The sequence below is a fragment of the Tamandua tetradactyla genome, chromosome 1, assembly GCF_023851605.1.
Source record: "Tamandua tetradactyla isolate mTamTet1 chromosome 1, mTamTet1.pri, whole genome shotgun sequence".
Taxonomy (NCBI): domain Eukaryota; kingdom Metazoa; phylum Chordata; class Mammalia; order Pilosa; family Myrmecophagidae; genus Tamandua; species Tamandua tetradactyla.
The window spans coordinates 213,548,083-213,563,795 of record NC_135327.1 but is presented as its reverse complement, the minus strand read 5'-3'; the positions used below and the strand labels follow the sequence as shown (position 1 = coordinate 213,563,795).

The 15,713-nt window shown below is 37.0% G+C and overlaps 1 long non-coding RNA gene across 1 annotated transcript in view; it reads right to left on the bottom strand.

The window, feature by feature from the left end:
* Positions 1 to 4,686: 4,686 nt before the first annotated feature.
* LOC143688050 (uncharacterized) overlaps positions 4,687 to 15,713 on the bottom strand; it is a 46,426-nt gene continuing 35,399 nt past the window's right edge. The window contains exons 3-4 of the long non-coding RNA XR_013177802.1: positions 14,665 to 14,809; positions 4,687 to 6,136 (exon numbers count right to left, since the gene is read on the bottom strand). This is a non-coding gene — a long non-coding RNA (uncharacterized LOC143688050). The remainder of the gene's footprint in view (positions 6,137 to 14,664; positions 14,810 to 15,713) is intronic.

The window sequence follows — 15,713 nt, the reverse complement described above, 5'->3', positions numbered from 1 at the left end:
CTAAAAAATTATAAATGACTCTAAATATATTTTATGTTTCTAAAGTTTTGCAGAGATCAAGTCATTACATTTATTTTTTAATCTTTAGTATACCTGCATGTTTGAAAGAGGATTATTTTGATTGTGGGAAATGCGAAATGTCCTGGGTAAAACATACTCAAATTTTGCCTTACACCTGTTTTTATTTTGGTTCTTTTTTTTTTTTTTTCTTGTCAAAATATAAAGCCATGGAAAGTTTTATTCAGGGAGAGATATTCATGGAATTTTTTTTTGGTAAGCATTGCCCATTTTACCAAAATGAAAGAAAACAATATACAGATTAAAAGATCTGGCTAATGCGTTAAATTAATTAAGAATCATTTAAATTGCTCTTTTCTTTCCTCTTTACCTTTCCTACATCAATCAATTATTAATCAACCAGGAAGGAGTTACTGAGCAAGTTCTGTGAGCAAAGCACTGAATTAGACTGCAGGAGAGTGAAGTGGTAAGATGCTTCCTCAAATTCTGCCTGCATTTTGCATTTTGGTAGAAGGTTTTCATAGCACTTTCTAGTGGAATGCCTTCTGTATTCTTGGCTATCAAGATGTATGTTCTTCACTGTGTCTTCCGGTAAGTCAGTTAACCCATCTATTTACTTATCTAAAATGAGATTCATTTAAAAATGGTTGCTGATGAATAACATCATTAGTACTCAATTTTACATTCAAATTGATGCAATTCAGGGGTCTATTGGTAGGCAAAGGACAGACACAGTTTTCATCCTATCCAAGTAAAGAACATTAGATTATTAACATCTGATCATCTACATCTGCTTGCAACTTTAGGGTACAGTATTCGAATAACCATGTTTAATGAGGTCATTTAGGTCTGTTTTGTATCCAATGGGCCAATATTAAATATTTCAATATTTTATTACTAAGTAGGCTATTACGATAATGCCTTAAAATAATACTAATTCATATCTATATGAAGTTCTTATTTGGGTAAGACAATGCAATTAGATCAGTAATTGGAATAAGATGGTTGCTCTCATCAGAAAGAGATTGTGCATTAGAATAAATCAACTCCCCCTTATGGACTTGTGAGAAGAATATGATCTCTACTCTGTACAAGCAATGAAGACATTTATGAACATGGTGGATTCAGGGGAGTAATTGAATTGCATGTAATCAGATAAGAGATGATTAAGAAAAAGAAAAGCAGAGGAAAATAGGGAAATGACCAGAACAAATATGCGATATGGATACACATGGGGGCAGGATAAAAGCCAAAAAGGATGATCTGAGGCTGGTCTATCTTTCTATTTCAAGATTGCTCGTGTGAAACCTATTACAAGATTCTCAGAGCAGTGAATCTGACTCGGAAAGGAACAGGGATAACAAGTTTGCTCAAATCCACCATTGCAATATCTGCCACCAGATTTGAGAACTGCAAATGAGAGAGACATTTATGGTGGGAAGATTTTATTGCCCCTCAGAGACTGAAAAAAAAAAAAAGGTGAAATCAGTACAGTGAATGTTCGCATAGAGATTTGAAATCAGAAGCTTTGATTTCATGCATTGAGCTCGGACTGCCTTTCCTGCTTATCTCTGGAACTGTCTTTGCATCCCTCAAAACAAGTCTATAATTTGTCTCTGGCATCAAATAGACACTGAGTGGGTGGTCTCCAGGCTCAGTCCAAAATAGAATCCCACATTTCAAGGAGTAAAAAATTGAATGCAAGCAATATGTAACCTGTTTTATTTACAAAACAAAGCTTGCTCGTTATTTCAGACAAAGCTTCACATCAATTTCCAAATATCTTAAATCACTAATCCATACTAGGAGTTAGAAGAACATAGTAATAATGGCATATGTTCTGGCCAGATTACCAGGCTTTGTATTCGGGCTCTGCTACTTCATTATCAGAGTGAACTTGAGTAAGTTGCAGAACTTCTCTGTGTCTCAGTTTATACATCTGCTAACTACTGGACTATTTTAGAACTTGCCTCATAAAGTTGTTGCAAAGTTCACGCATTGATAAGTGTAAAAAGATGAGAAGCATAACGGGGCAAGATTAGAGCACAATTGATATTAGCTAGTATTATTGTTGCCATTGTTCATAATTACTTTTAATTGCAATTATATATACTCTATGCCTATTTTCTCAAAATGACGTCAGCCATCACAGATCAAGAGATGTATAATTTGTTTGATTGACAGTTTAACAAAATTGGCTGGTGGATTCAGAGGCGAAAGATATACAAAGTTATATGGGTGGAAAGAGTCTCTCTGACTCTATATTTTGTGAGGATGAATGCCACACTCCAACAACTGGTGTCAAAGCTTTCCCTCATCACATGGTAAATATAGGAAGACGCCACATAGACCATTCTCTCAAGCATACACAAATGCAAACACATATACAGGCATGTATACTTCCTTAGGTAAAGCCAATGTATGTGATTCCTTTTCAAGGAAATAAGATCAAACAGGAGAGACAGTAAAATAGAAGGAAAGAAGTTTTTCTCACCTCACTACACAAGGGCAGTACAATTTCAAGTTTAAACAGATAATCTGGCACTACAATAGTTTTCACTATTAACTGCATAGCAGGAATGGAAAAATTTATTTGTAATCTCACCCAAGAATGCAAAGTGCTTTTGAAACTGTTCTTGTCCCAGAGGCATTTCCCACTCAGAGCTTTCAGTCATTGAATATTCTATTGCTTCCTGCCTCCATTAACAATTCAAATCCTTCATTAATGGGTATAGACCATTATCCCTGGGTAACTGTCTAATACTCAGATATGTACATCTTACATGCCAAGTACTTGTCTCAAATCTTTGGCTGTGTTGTTTTGTTTGGGGCGTTATCTTTCCTCGCCTCTCCTAAATTTTAACTTGCAGACGACCTCTCTTTGGCAGTTGCTTTATTCAGACACAGCTGACCGTTTATGACAAATGCCTTCTCTATGAATGAATGGAAGCTAAATGTTAACACCACCAACAATAAATTCTGTATGGCAAGGCATTTCTATTTCCCCCACCCTCCGATCTCCCCACCGAAACAGACGCAATAAAGACATTCCTGAAGAAGGATGGAACTGTTGCTCCGTGGGTTTCCAATCTGGTCCTGCCATTTGATTCCACCAGATCATCTGCAGTGTTTGGCAGATGGGTGTAACTTCCCATAAACTTTAATACTTTAAAGTTTCCAAAGCAGTTATTGTCTTTAGACATCTTTTGGCAAAATGCTGTCTAAGCATTTCTTAGGTATTTTAACTTAGAAATTCAAACAACCTGATAGCTCACTTGGCATTTTATTTTGCTTTATTGGCTGCATATCAGTGCATATCATACTTGCTTACACTTTTTTACTAGAGACTTGAAATGTGCAGTTATTGTGACAAGAAAAGAAAATTCCCTCTAATATCCCGATATTGCTGAACTATTGCTGGAATAGCTCATTGCCATGGAAGGTTGTTATGCTTGTGAATTTTAGAGAGCAGGTCACCTTTCAGCTTTTTATGTTGATAATAATAGTAAACGAATGGTGTGTATATATATATATATATATATATATATACCTATATACATACATATTTGTATATATTCATACACCTGTTTCTCACACTATGAAATAGTGTTTTAAGAGATGTAGAAAATTGTTTTTTCTATTAAACAAAAGAAATCATTTCAATGAAAGCCGAAATGATGTCCATGTTATATAGATTATGTTCTCATATACACAAATGTTCCTTAAAATTTTGATTGTATAAGCAATCACATATAGAGCATTCACTAAAAGCCAGCCTTTCTGAAGTTAAAACATGAATAAAATAGCCTTTGCCTTTCTGGAGTTTCAGAAAATATAGAAGGCACAATATAATGGCTTTTTAATTAATGGCTACCTAATGAATTTAAAGTAAGTTGTATAGAAATGGGCAATTTGAAGTTGTTAACAATACATTTATATTTTCGGTATAAAGGAAACTATGTGGTAAATTTGGTATCCAGGGAAAAAAATGAATGCAAACTGATCAAGCTTTCATGAGTTTTACCTGCTGAATAACTAAATTAATATTATGCTTCATTCAGCACATTTCCTAAAAAGTATTAAATTTAATTTTTAATTGTATATAAATATTGAACATATGATCATTGATGTAATAGAAGAGCTTCCAAGGTTTTAAAGGAGCTGAATAAAGAGAGCTAATTCTGCTACAATTGAGGAGAAAGATTTCTCAGAGAAGGTGACTTTTGAGCTGTGTCTTAGAGAATGAGGAGATTGCAGAACATAAAGGTTAGGGGAGGGGTAGAAGGGCATTCTTAGAAAAAGAAAGGACAAAGTGCTGAGCTACAAAAATGTAAATGTATGTGGAAACATTCAAAGAAAGGTGAGAGTTTCACATGAATGACCTGAGTATGGTGTAGGTGAGTCTTCAACATATTTCTTCTTGCAGTTCAAGTTGTAAAATATTTCTGTTGTAGTTACTTACTTGCACCCTTATGTACTATTTATTTATTTAGACATTATTTATTTATTTGATAAAAAAGCATCTAAGGGTCAATGGTACTGGTTATGTTAATGCTGTTTGGTCAAGTTCACCAAGGATTAGTTGAACCATACCTTGTCCTGCGCACTGTGCTGAGCATTGCAGAGATCGAGCTAAAGAAGCTCACTCATGCTTGCCCATGTCAGGGGTCCCCTGCACCACCCTCAAGCTTGATGATGACTAGACTGCATAGCATGCTGTATACTCACTGATATGGTTTAACACGGAGACAGGGCACAAATTAAAATTGGTAACTGAAAAGACTCATGGGGCAAAGTTGGGGGAAAATTGGGTGTAAGCTTCCAGGGCATCTCTTCCCAGGGAAGTCATACAGGGAACATTTAACTGCTCAAGCAATGATGTGATGCAGTATGTGTGAAGTGTTGGCAACCAGAGAAGCTCACCTGAGTCTTGGTGTCTAGGAGTTTTACTGGGGACCAGTTATGTAGGCAGCAGCACCTTCATCACTGACTCTAGGAACTCAGACCACAGACCCCCAAGTGAAAGCAGATGTTCGCCATAAATCGCACTGGTAGCATAAACTATCTGATCAAACCAGAAGCATATGGTCTAAGGCTTCAGGCATACAAAAACACTCTTATCAGACAAAGCATTCCAAGGGCTCTAATTTAGCAACTAGGATCTAAACTAGGGCCAACTCTGAAAATTTGCCTCTCTTGGGAATGTGCAGGCTTTTAGGAACCCAGGTCTGTTGAACTAACCCTTTCCTGCACATGACCCTTAGATCTCAATGTCTAGCGATCATTTAAGAGTAAAAGAGCATGGTTCATATGGGCTTGACTGATACATATGGATTTCATATATTCATGGGAAGTAAAAAAGATAGAAAGAAAATATGTTTAGTTAATCTCAGTAACCATTTTAGGAGGAGGATGAATGATGGACTATGATGTCTTCAACGTAAGAATAAAACAATGTTAATTTGCAGGTTGTTTCAGTGTTAGATATTGTCTTATATCTACCTTATTCTTCTCTAAAGGCAAGGGCAACTCACATCAGTCTGAAATTCTAGAGGCTGGGCCATTTCAAACTGACAATTGGAAACAGGGCTAAAAGAAATATCCAGCTGGTTCCAATGGGTGATGACAGACACAGTCATTGCCTGTGAAGGTATAGTTTGAATTTTTAACCTATTTTCTTAAATTCACAATATTTAGATACTATTTTTTGTCTATTTTTTTCTTTTGGTACATTTTTTGATATACCTGTTTGCTTGTTTGTTTGTTTTTTTCCCTATAGGAAGCTGGACATTGTTTATGGAAAACTTGTAGAGGCTCTTAGAAGATATTATCTTTCTCTGGAGGAGAATCACTCAGTTTTCTGGGAGAAAGCCAGAATAAGGGTAGATCATCTAAATCCAATGAAGGACTGATCTGACTTGAAGTTTGATTCCAGTATCGCTAAGACTCAGTTCTACAGTAAAGTCTTCGAGTGATCCCATTAGTGCCTACAGAGCGGTCAATGCACTCGTCCTTCTTGAGTTCTGAATGATAATTTTTCATCTTGAGCACCATGAGACTGCCAAATGATTTGCTGAGCTTCATAGCTGCTTTCTGCTCAGATTCTTAGCCTCTGATCCTGTGAAAAAAATAAATTTACATATAAAAAGAAAAGAAAAGAGAAGAAAAACCAACAAATACCTTGAGAAATGCTGTTGTAGAGACTGGTCCTTCAAATTCTGGTAAACTCAGCAGAGCCAACTCCAATTTTATTTTTGTTTGGTTGCTTTTACTCCAGTCTGTGAGGCTTCCAAAAACTCTGCTTTTGGCTTTCTGCTTGGGATTGCTTGGCCTTTCAGCCTCTGGCCCTGAGTCACTTAAAAGCCAGCTTTGAGGGACATAAAAGAGTGCAGAATATGTGCTTTAACTCAACAAACACTTTCGCCCTCTATGTATGGAATATTGGTCTCTCAAGTCCTGGATGTCTGAGCAGTTCTCAATGTCTTCAAAAAATATTGAATGAATTATTTTTTGTTGTATTTTCTCGGCCTTTTTAGCTTTCAGTTGAAATTGTTGGGTGGTACAATCCACTCTACTATAGCCTGAAGTGGAATTCTCCTTTCATTAGAATTGAGCAGAATATATTGAAAATGCCCTACCTGGAGGTAGAGAATATAAGTAGAACACCTTGCTTATTTTTTCCTATAATCCTTTGAATTTTTGTAGATAGACGGTAAACAACTGCCTATTATTAGTTCATGATTCCTGAAAGCCTCTCAGAATTTGTATAATCTTTTAAGAACCCAGTTACCCAATGAACTGTTAGCTATGTCTAGATATTAAATCATAAATATAATGAAGAAAAATTTAAAAACAGTTCCAAAGATCAATATTTTCAGAATCAGGTCATCTTTTGAATTCAAGTAATATATGGGACAACTTTATTTTGGGGGAGGTGCATTATTTCCATAGTATTCTAAAAGTCTGAAATTGTCTTCTTGTTATCATATCATTTAAAATCAATTGAAGAGTATGGCTAAGCAAACATATCTATTTCACCAAACTTGGCTTTATGGGATTTTTAAAGGCTGAATTAAATTGAAAGATTAGATTTGTTTTGTTTCGAGTTATATTATTTCAAGTGAGCACTGATACTGATGTTTTACTTTTCTAATGCTTATTTTAGGTTTTGTAGGTGGGGAGAGGAAAAGAGGATTGAGAACATAATGTTTTTATCAAAACTACTTAGATTGAAGTGGAAACTATATGTATGATGTTTCCTCCTCACTGCTGTTTGAGTTTGCAAGCTTTGACTTTGTATAAAATAACTTGAATCTCAGTTAAATGGAGTCCCCATTAGTTCCTTTAGTGTGCAGATGACCCAATCAGAGCCACAGTTAAAAGGCCATTTCCGTTTACTCTAGCAGTATCCAACCTCTCTTTCTCTCTTTAGAATAACTGTTCTTCCTCTTGTCGCATTAGGACCCCACGTTTGTCCTTCTGGGAGGGAGCAGGCATTATTAAACACATTGCTGGGTTTTATACATGAAAGACAGTGCATTGCAGATTATAAAATGCACCCATGCATTGAAGAGTGATCTAAAATCTCAAATGAGTAGAGAAATATATAGTTAGTTGTTCCCTTTCCTTATCAGAAAACTCACAGCATGTTTATTCATATAAACAAATGAATATAACTCCATTTCAGCAGAGCACTGTCAGATGCTTTCTGCAGTTTTCCCCCAAATTATGTCTTTGAAGAGCTGGCATTTAACTTAAAAAATAGAGAGTTATAAAATTATATTTAATGTCTTAAGTGTATTGTGCTTATATTCCTCTTTCCTTTATTTGAAAGGGGCTTCATAGTGTTTTGATTTAGATTTTTTTAAAGGGTACATGGGTTAATAATATCTTTGAATCATTTAGGAGTCTATAAGCAGGCCCTGTGGTATGGTAGTGCATGCTAACAGTACCTTGGTTTAATAATAAATGAATTTTGTTAATCTAATCCTGGATATTTCAGGAAACAGAATGTCTTCCTCTTAATGTCTTTTTCTGATAATGGTGGAGATCTAATTGATAAAATTGCTTGCACAGAAGAAGTGCTCCTGATAGCTGCTTTCAATCATACAGGAGGCCATGAGAATGTATGAAGCTTTCTTCTAGAGAATGAAGCAGGCTCCAGTCAGGGGGCACGTGTTGGGCTGCATCCACATGGAGGCCTCTGATGGAGAAAATTCAAGATAATCAGTGCAGGAATTGGAGGGTTAGTGCAAGAAATGGAAGAAAGTCTGTGCTTATTTGGCCCAATCCTTCGATCAGTCAATCAACAAATATTTATTGAATGCCTTTTGCATTTAAGACACTTTCTTGGGCAATGGGGATAAAACAGTACAAGCACCCCCAAATCCTTAACTTATCATTTGGTATGTAAAGTCAAAAAATAAGAAACTAAGTGAAACATGTAGTATGGTACAAATGAGTAAGTTCTAAGGGAAAAAAAATAATAAAGTAAGAGAAGAGACAAGAGGGTGCTATTGTGAAAACGGGCCAATTTTTAAAAAGGAGGTATAGGGAAGCCTAAAGAAGAGGTAACATTTGAACAGAATCCAAGAAGAAAATACTCCATATAGACAGAAAGAAGAGCATGTTCACGAGTCTGAAGCCAGGGCAATCTTTGGGGGGGATGCAAACAGATTTAATAGGGTATATTGCACATTATTATAAGAATTCTGGAGGACACAGAGAAGATTTTGGGCAAAGATCTGACATAATCTCTTCACTACTGCTGAGATTGCAGTGCAGTAAGGACAATGGCTTCATTAGAGACCAGTTAGGAAGTTATTACAATAATCTGGGCATAATGGTGACTCAGACCAGAGTATTCATAGTAGTGATGGTGAAAAGTTGTCAGCTTGTGGATAGATTTTGAAAGTCAGAATTTTCTTATGTGTTAGATGTGGGTGCAAGAGAAAGAAGTCCAAGATAGCCCTGGCAGGTGCTGTCTAAGTGAGACATGGTAGAATAGAGAAGGGGGAAGGTTGACTGAGTGCCTAGGAGTATCTATAAGATCAACAGCCTCCTGCAGCTACAGAGAATTCCCACTGGAATTATCAGAAACCAGCAAGGCAGAAAGTCCCTATTGTGGGTCTGCTGGAATTATCTGCCTGTGGGATAAAAGACCCACAAGGAAGGAGTGAGAGGATGTTAACAGAAAAGGGCAGTGGATTCTTTTGCCTGATACACTCAAATGGCCAGTTCCTGAGACACTGGAGTTAAAAAGAGAGAAAAAGTTTATTACTAGACACATAGCAGGAGAACAGATGGTCTATTGGCCCAAAATCTGTCACCCTGAGTTTAGGGGGATCAAAGTTTTTATGGATTTTAGCAAGGGGAGATGAAGTCATTAAAATTCAAATAGCAAGTTCTAAGCAGAAGAGGAGACAGAGTTATCATTTCAGTAGGAAAACATAAGTGGAAAGCAGGAGAGGCAGAGTTATCATTTCAATATTAAAGGTGTAAGCCAAAAAAGAAGGGAGACAGTTATCTTCTCAATAGCAGACTTATGCTGAAACAATTTACAAATGTAAAGGACTGGAACTAGTTAATGGCTGATTTAAAATTCTTCATTAGTGTTAGGGCCTATGTCCTACAAGTTACTTTTGGAAAATGACCAGATAAGGGAGTAACAGCCTTTATAATCACAAAGGCACAAGATATGTGGCTTTATTATTTATATTTTACAGCCCTTTTAGTTATCAGGACAGCTGAATTATAGTTTAAGGATTTCAGGTATTACCCTCTGTCTACTGCAGTAAAAAGTAGAAAGGAATATTTAGGTGATGGTTCAGTAATCAAAATCATCACTTAAATCCTAATTTCTTGGTTACAACTAAAGGAATGGAAAAATACTGAGACCAGCAATGGCCCATATAAAGGGTATCTCCAGGCACTGAAGAGTGCACCTCTCCTCTTGTGAGAGCACCTGCATGCCCCTTTTGTGTATGTGCACAATAAACTTTCTACCTGTTTGCTTGTTCTGTGCTGTGCCCTTGAATTCTTTCTCTTGGTGCAGCCAAGAACCTGGGAACTCAATGCCAGCAATATAAGCATCTAAGAGGTCAAAATAGGAGTAATCTAGGTGCCCAATGAAGAGAAGATTGAAGAGCTAGTTAAAGAAAATCATGAATAAGATGTCTACAACTTCTGTTCAATATTTCCAGTGAATGCTCGAGTTTGGAGAGATTCTATTATGACAGACACCCCAAATTTTCTTTTACTTATAGGCCATCGAAAATCAAGAGAATAAGTTGCTATGATATGGAAGCAAACAAAGACTTTCTTTGTGCCGACTTGAGGGGAAAGATTTAAACCTTAATCATGTTAGTTCTTTATATAAAACCACAGCATCTGGAAAAGTGTGTCTACTCTATGTGTTGTTAGGAATTGTGAGTCACTAAAAATTGTTACCAGCCTGAGGAGAAAGGTGGTGGGAAAGTGTTTTTGTTCTTACTGATTAGGACAGTTGGCTCCATTCCCACATGGTATAAGAGCCTCTCTGCCTAAGAAGACACACATAGAAGCTCTACTGAGGCATCAGTTGCTAAAGGTAGCATCAGGGCTATACATGGGTCCAAATCTGAAGAACAGTGCATGTTTCTGCAGTAACTAATATCCAGAGTAGTCTCCAGGCAGAATACCCTTTTGTAGACATAAAGGAAAGCTACTCTCAAGCTTTGTAAAAGGATGTAAGAAAACCTGGGACAATAGGCTGCCCTTGAGAAGAAGCCCTGTGGAACCCAGCTTGTCACTATCTCTTTTTCCCCTTCCCTTAAGGACTGTCTCAATCATCATATTCTAGCATTTCAGATTTATTCCTTTGGGGATAAATTACTTTCCTATAAGAATGAAACTTTGGGTGGAGAAACTCACTAACCATTTCTCAATTTTCCCTTCAATAGGAATTGATTTCCAAAAGAAGATCGAGAGTTATTTGAAATTGGGCCAAGGCTCTCTCCAAAGGCGATATCCCTGGAATAGGGTAGAACAACAAGAATAGGGGAAAACGGAGCTGACAGGGAGGGCTCTAGGGCCCCAAACACTTGCTTGAATAACTTTAGCTTGGCTCAGTACTTCTCATTGAGGTGTGGGGACAGTCTTTAGCAGTTCTGGACTATTCAGCTCAGCTTTGTTTACCTACTTCTAAGAACTGAACCAAGAAGTCTTGAAAATCGAATCTATTCCCTCTTAGATTTTAAATTACACTGTGAGTAGTAAAAGTCTTTTTTTTAATAGATAGAACTGAAAGGAGAGTCACTAAGAAGAACAAAAGTAAATAATCACCTCTCCCACATCTGCAGCTGTACATACAGCAGCTCAACACTTGAAGCAAAATATTTCTATTACGGAACATGAAGCTCTCTTCATCTGTGTCCCATAATATGCCCCTGGCTACCTATTAACATCTGGATCCAATTAAAGCTCTTGATTTCATCCTAAAATCTTCATGCAAAATAGTGTTTCTGATTATCTTGGAGTTTACTTCTCCCTGGTCCCTCTTCATGACTCCTTTTTTTACTGTAACTCCTTGAGAAGTTTTATTTTTCTTTAAACAGGTTAGAATCAAATTTTACTTTCATTTGGTTCCAGTTTTTTATTGACAAGCTTTGGATGTTTATTTTCATCTGCCAGCTACGCTAATCCAGGAACTAATATTATTGAGCACTTCCTGGAGTTCCTGGAAGCTCTATCAGTAGATCTACCATTTGGGTACCCCCTTGGGGTCAGTTTTAAAGATTGGCCCGAATTGCACCTTTATGGTGAATGGATCTGAGTCTGATGGAGCTTTTGTAATTTCAAAGAATCAATGGTTGCCTGCAGGCAATATTGCTATTATATAAATTCTGATCACATTTAGCTTCCTTTTTTAATAGAAGTTCAAAGAAGCTGCAAGCAAAACTGGTAGAAACCAAACTGACCTTATATATTTTATTAAGGAATTATTTGTAACTGGTAGAAACTAAACTGACCTTATATATTTTATTAAGGAATTATTTACCTTTGCAATGCAGTAGCAAAAGCATTGAGCTGGAATAAATTTTAAAAAAGAAGCAATTCAAGCAGCCTTTCCTGTAAGTTGGGGGAGAAGTTGGAAATTTTCACATTTTTAAGTTGTGCTGCAAAACCCTTTTCTTTAAATGCACCATGGAAGCCAATATGCTAGTCAGCTAAGCAGAAGTTTTTGAAAACCACAAGACTGGATGATTTCTGGGATGCATCTATTCCTAAAACTTTACATTTCTAGAACCACCTGGGTAACCATGGCTCTTCCAATAGCAAAGAGAGGATAGCATTTGCAGCTGCTCCCCAGAAGCATTTATCTCCTCTTGAGAATGGCTCTGCTTCTTACTCACAGGGTGATCTTGAACACATTGGGAAATATTTCAGAGTCTCAATTTCTTCCTTTGTAAGATGGGAATCTGCTTGAAAAGTGGTTGTGAAAATTCAGTGAACTGTAAGATGCAAAACATATAGCATTTGCACTAGGAGGAAAAAGGTCAGCAGAAAGCTGGGTGATTTTTCCAACTTGATATATCAAAGGGACATTGCCTTGTCCTAGGATCTGCTTTAAAGGTCTCTTTCAGGTAAATTGCTTGAGTACAAAGAGATTTAAACTAGGCAAAGTTTTTTTGTCCTTGTTATTCTGAATTTTTCAGTGCCTTTCTGCAACATGTGTATTAAAAATTATTGTTTTAAAATCTAATTATTTTGGAAATTTCTTACTTAGAAGCAGTCTTCCATGGTAAGTCAAAGGATTAAAGCAATTAAAGGTTAGTTCACAGCAGCATGTTTCTATCTGCTTTCTAGAAATATTATTTTCAGAAGGCAAGAAACCTCTAAGCTAAGGGCAGAATTTAAATTCTAAGCATTCATTCAGCAGCTGTCTTCATGAGGAGAAAGGATTGAATTGTGTCCCAATCAAGCACCAGATTTTCAGGGAAAGCAGATGAGAAATTAGAAAGTGTATTGAAAACAGCAGAAATGGTTGTTAAAGGTTTGCCTTTTAAAATTGACAAAATTTTTGGACAGATAACAGACCCCAATAGCTGGAGGTCTTAATTCAGGCATGAAGAAGGGGAAAGATGTGGTAGGAAGTATACAGAAGAAAAGGGTCAGTGCCCATTATGGGTTAGAAATCAAGAAAAAATATGTATCAGCCCAGCAGGTGAGGGGTCATTACAAGAGTTCCTTACATAGTATTTTCTCAACTTAGCAACGTACTTCAGGGCTTTGATTCTTTGTGCATTTCCAGCCTCAATTTGGCAACCTCCTCAGTGCTTAGGTTGTATTTTTTATGGTCTATATTTGCTATCCTGTGTTTGGGCATTACATTCTCTCATAATTGCATCCAAAAAGAAAAGTGGAAAAAATATGAAAATCCATTTCTCAGAGAGAAAACATGTTTCTCAAAAACCTACAAGGACTCAGCCTTTCAAGTCAATTGGCCAAAATTAGGTCAAATGCCTAATATTAAACCAGTTTAGACCAAAGGATATCTATTGCCACTGCATTCCATAAGAAAATGAGGCTTTACTTGCTGACAAAGAAGCTGGAATTGCTATCTTGAAGGAACTCATACACTCTTCGTATATTATGTCCCAGATTCTCTACTGATGCTGGAAATGCAAATTTGAGCTTTTCCTGACACACCATGCAAGACTGGCCACCACCCTAGAAAGTATATTTGTATGAATAGAAAAAGTGCCCACTCTGGGAAAACAGATATTCAGCCCTAAATGTAGGATGCTTTCCCAAGGCATCTCGTGTAAAGAAAAAGGTACCTCCTCACTGGATGAATAAGCTACCATCCTACGCCACCCAGGAAGCATGTCTTTGTGCATGTATTTCACCTTCCTCTCACCTTCTCAGCAGAATACACAGAACTTTGTGGTGACTATGACACCTGGCTACACTTTACCTATCCAGAGAGAAGAGATAAAAAGTAAAAGCAGGAAATTAAGCTTCCTGTTATCTATTTGCACATGTTGAAAACTAGGAAAAAGAAATCCTTTTCCTCCTAATTTGTACGATTAAGAATCCTACAAATCCTATTTTGTTAATCCTAATTTGTAGGATTAACAAAAGCCCTTCAATAGTCATATTTGGCATTTTGATTCCCATTACGTCTTCTGGGTAAAAAACAGAGAGAAGATATTGGAAATCAATCCAGACTCATCCATTTTATAACGGTAGCTTTATTGGTTTTAGAGGTAGAATGGAAAGTAAGTTATAGTTATTCTTAAACCAGATATGGTTCTTTGTGTGAGTTCATTGTTGTCCTTTGCTGTAGTGGACATCTGTTTTTTTTTTTCCTGTACAGCTTTCATTTCCCCTTACATCCTATCAGACAAGTTAGTTTTTCTGGAGTCAATTCTAAATGTTTCTGTTTAGACTAAATGACTCCCTGCACATCCCCAGTTATGGTCAGAGTTCTTTATCCTGAAGGCCATTGTTTATGGTTAAAAGATGGGTGCATAACCCAAATAGCCCAGTAAGTGACTTGCCTTAGATTTTTATGCCAAATACTCCAGGAAAAAACATCTCTTTCCTGGGCAAATGGCCATATTGCATTTTCTTATGCCCTTGTTCTCGGGTGCAGCCATTTACCTTGTTTTGGTCAATGAACATGAGAAGTGATGAGTGCCACTTCCCAGCAGAAGCAAGTCCTTTACCATCCTCTTTCCTCAATGCCTTGGTGGTAGAAAGTAGGCCAGAAAGGGTTTCCTTGTCACCCTGGGTCCTGGATAGAGAACTGAAATGAAAACAAGAATACAGACTGCAGCCCATAGCTAAGCAATAATGGATATGCAGTGTAAGTGGGAATTTAATCTTCGGGGTTTTGAATCCAGCACACAGAGTCTACATCAGTGGACTATAAACTTAATCCACAGAATGTTCCTTCATCAGAAACCATGACTTCATCTGCTTTCACTTACAATATACAAACAAACCACTGTTATATCACACCATGACCAGCATTTCAAAATACATGTGACTCTTAGGAGTGCTTTGGAATCTTTCTCTTTATCTAGTGTGACCATCACTATTAAATCAAGCTTCTATTTTTCTATTTCAAGGCAAATGTTGTATTTCATGCTTTTTCCAACTAACATGCTACACTTAATAAAACACATCCAGATCTTTACTCCATTGGACATTACATAATGCTGCTTCCTCCAACTGCCCCATCTCTCAGCACCATCTCTCTAACAGCAGTTATGGTGGCCCTGACCTCTGTTCCATCCCATTCCCAGAGCTCCAGGATTTAACCTCAATATAGGTTAAGGGTGTTGGTAACCAAATATCACCTTCCATTTTCCAGTGGTTGGAGCAGCTGTATGCATTCACAGTGGACTTTAATAACTTATGTATCCTAAAACTCTTCCTATGTCTACAGTGCTTGGACTCATGGAAAGGGCTGTTGGGCCCATCAACGGAAATAGTCATCTTTGATTTTAAGGAACTTCAACCAGTGAATAAAACAGAGACATTTTTATTCAAAGGGCTCAGCAATCATGGCACAGCAAGCCAGCCTCTTTGTAAAACAATCTTGTCCTGAGCATGTCTCTCAAGGAATCACATAAAAAGAACCAGATCTGTCATCATCCATGTAAAAGATAGCTTGTTTAGGTGAGAATGCCATCGAGCTGGCATAA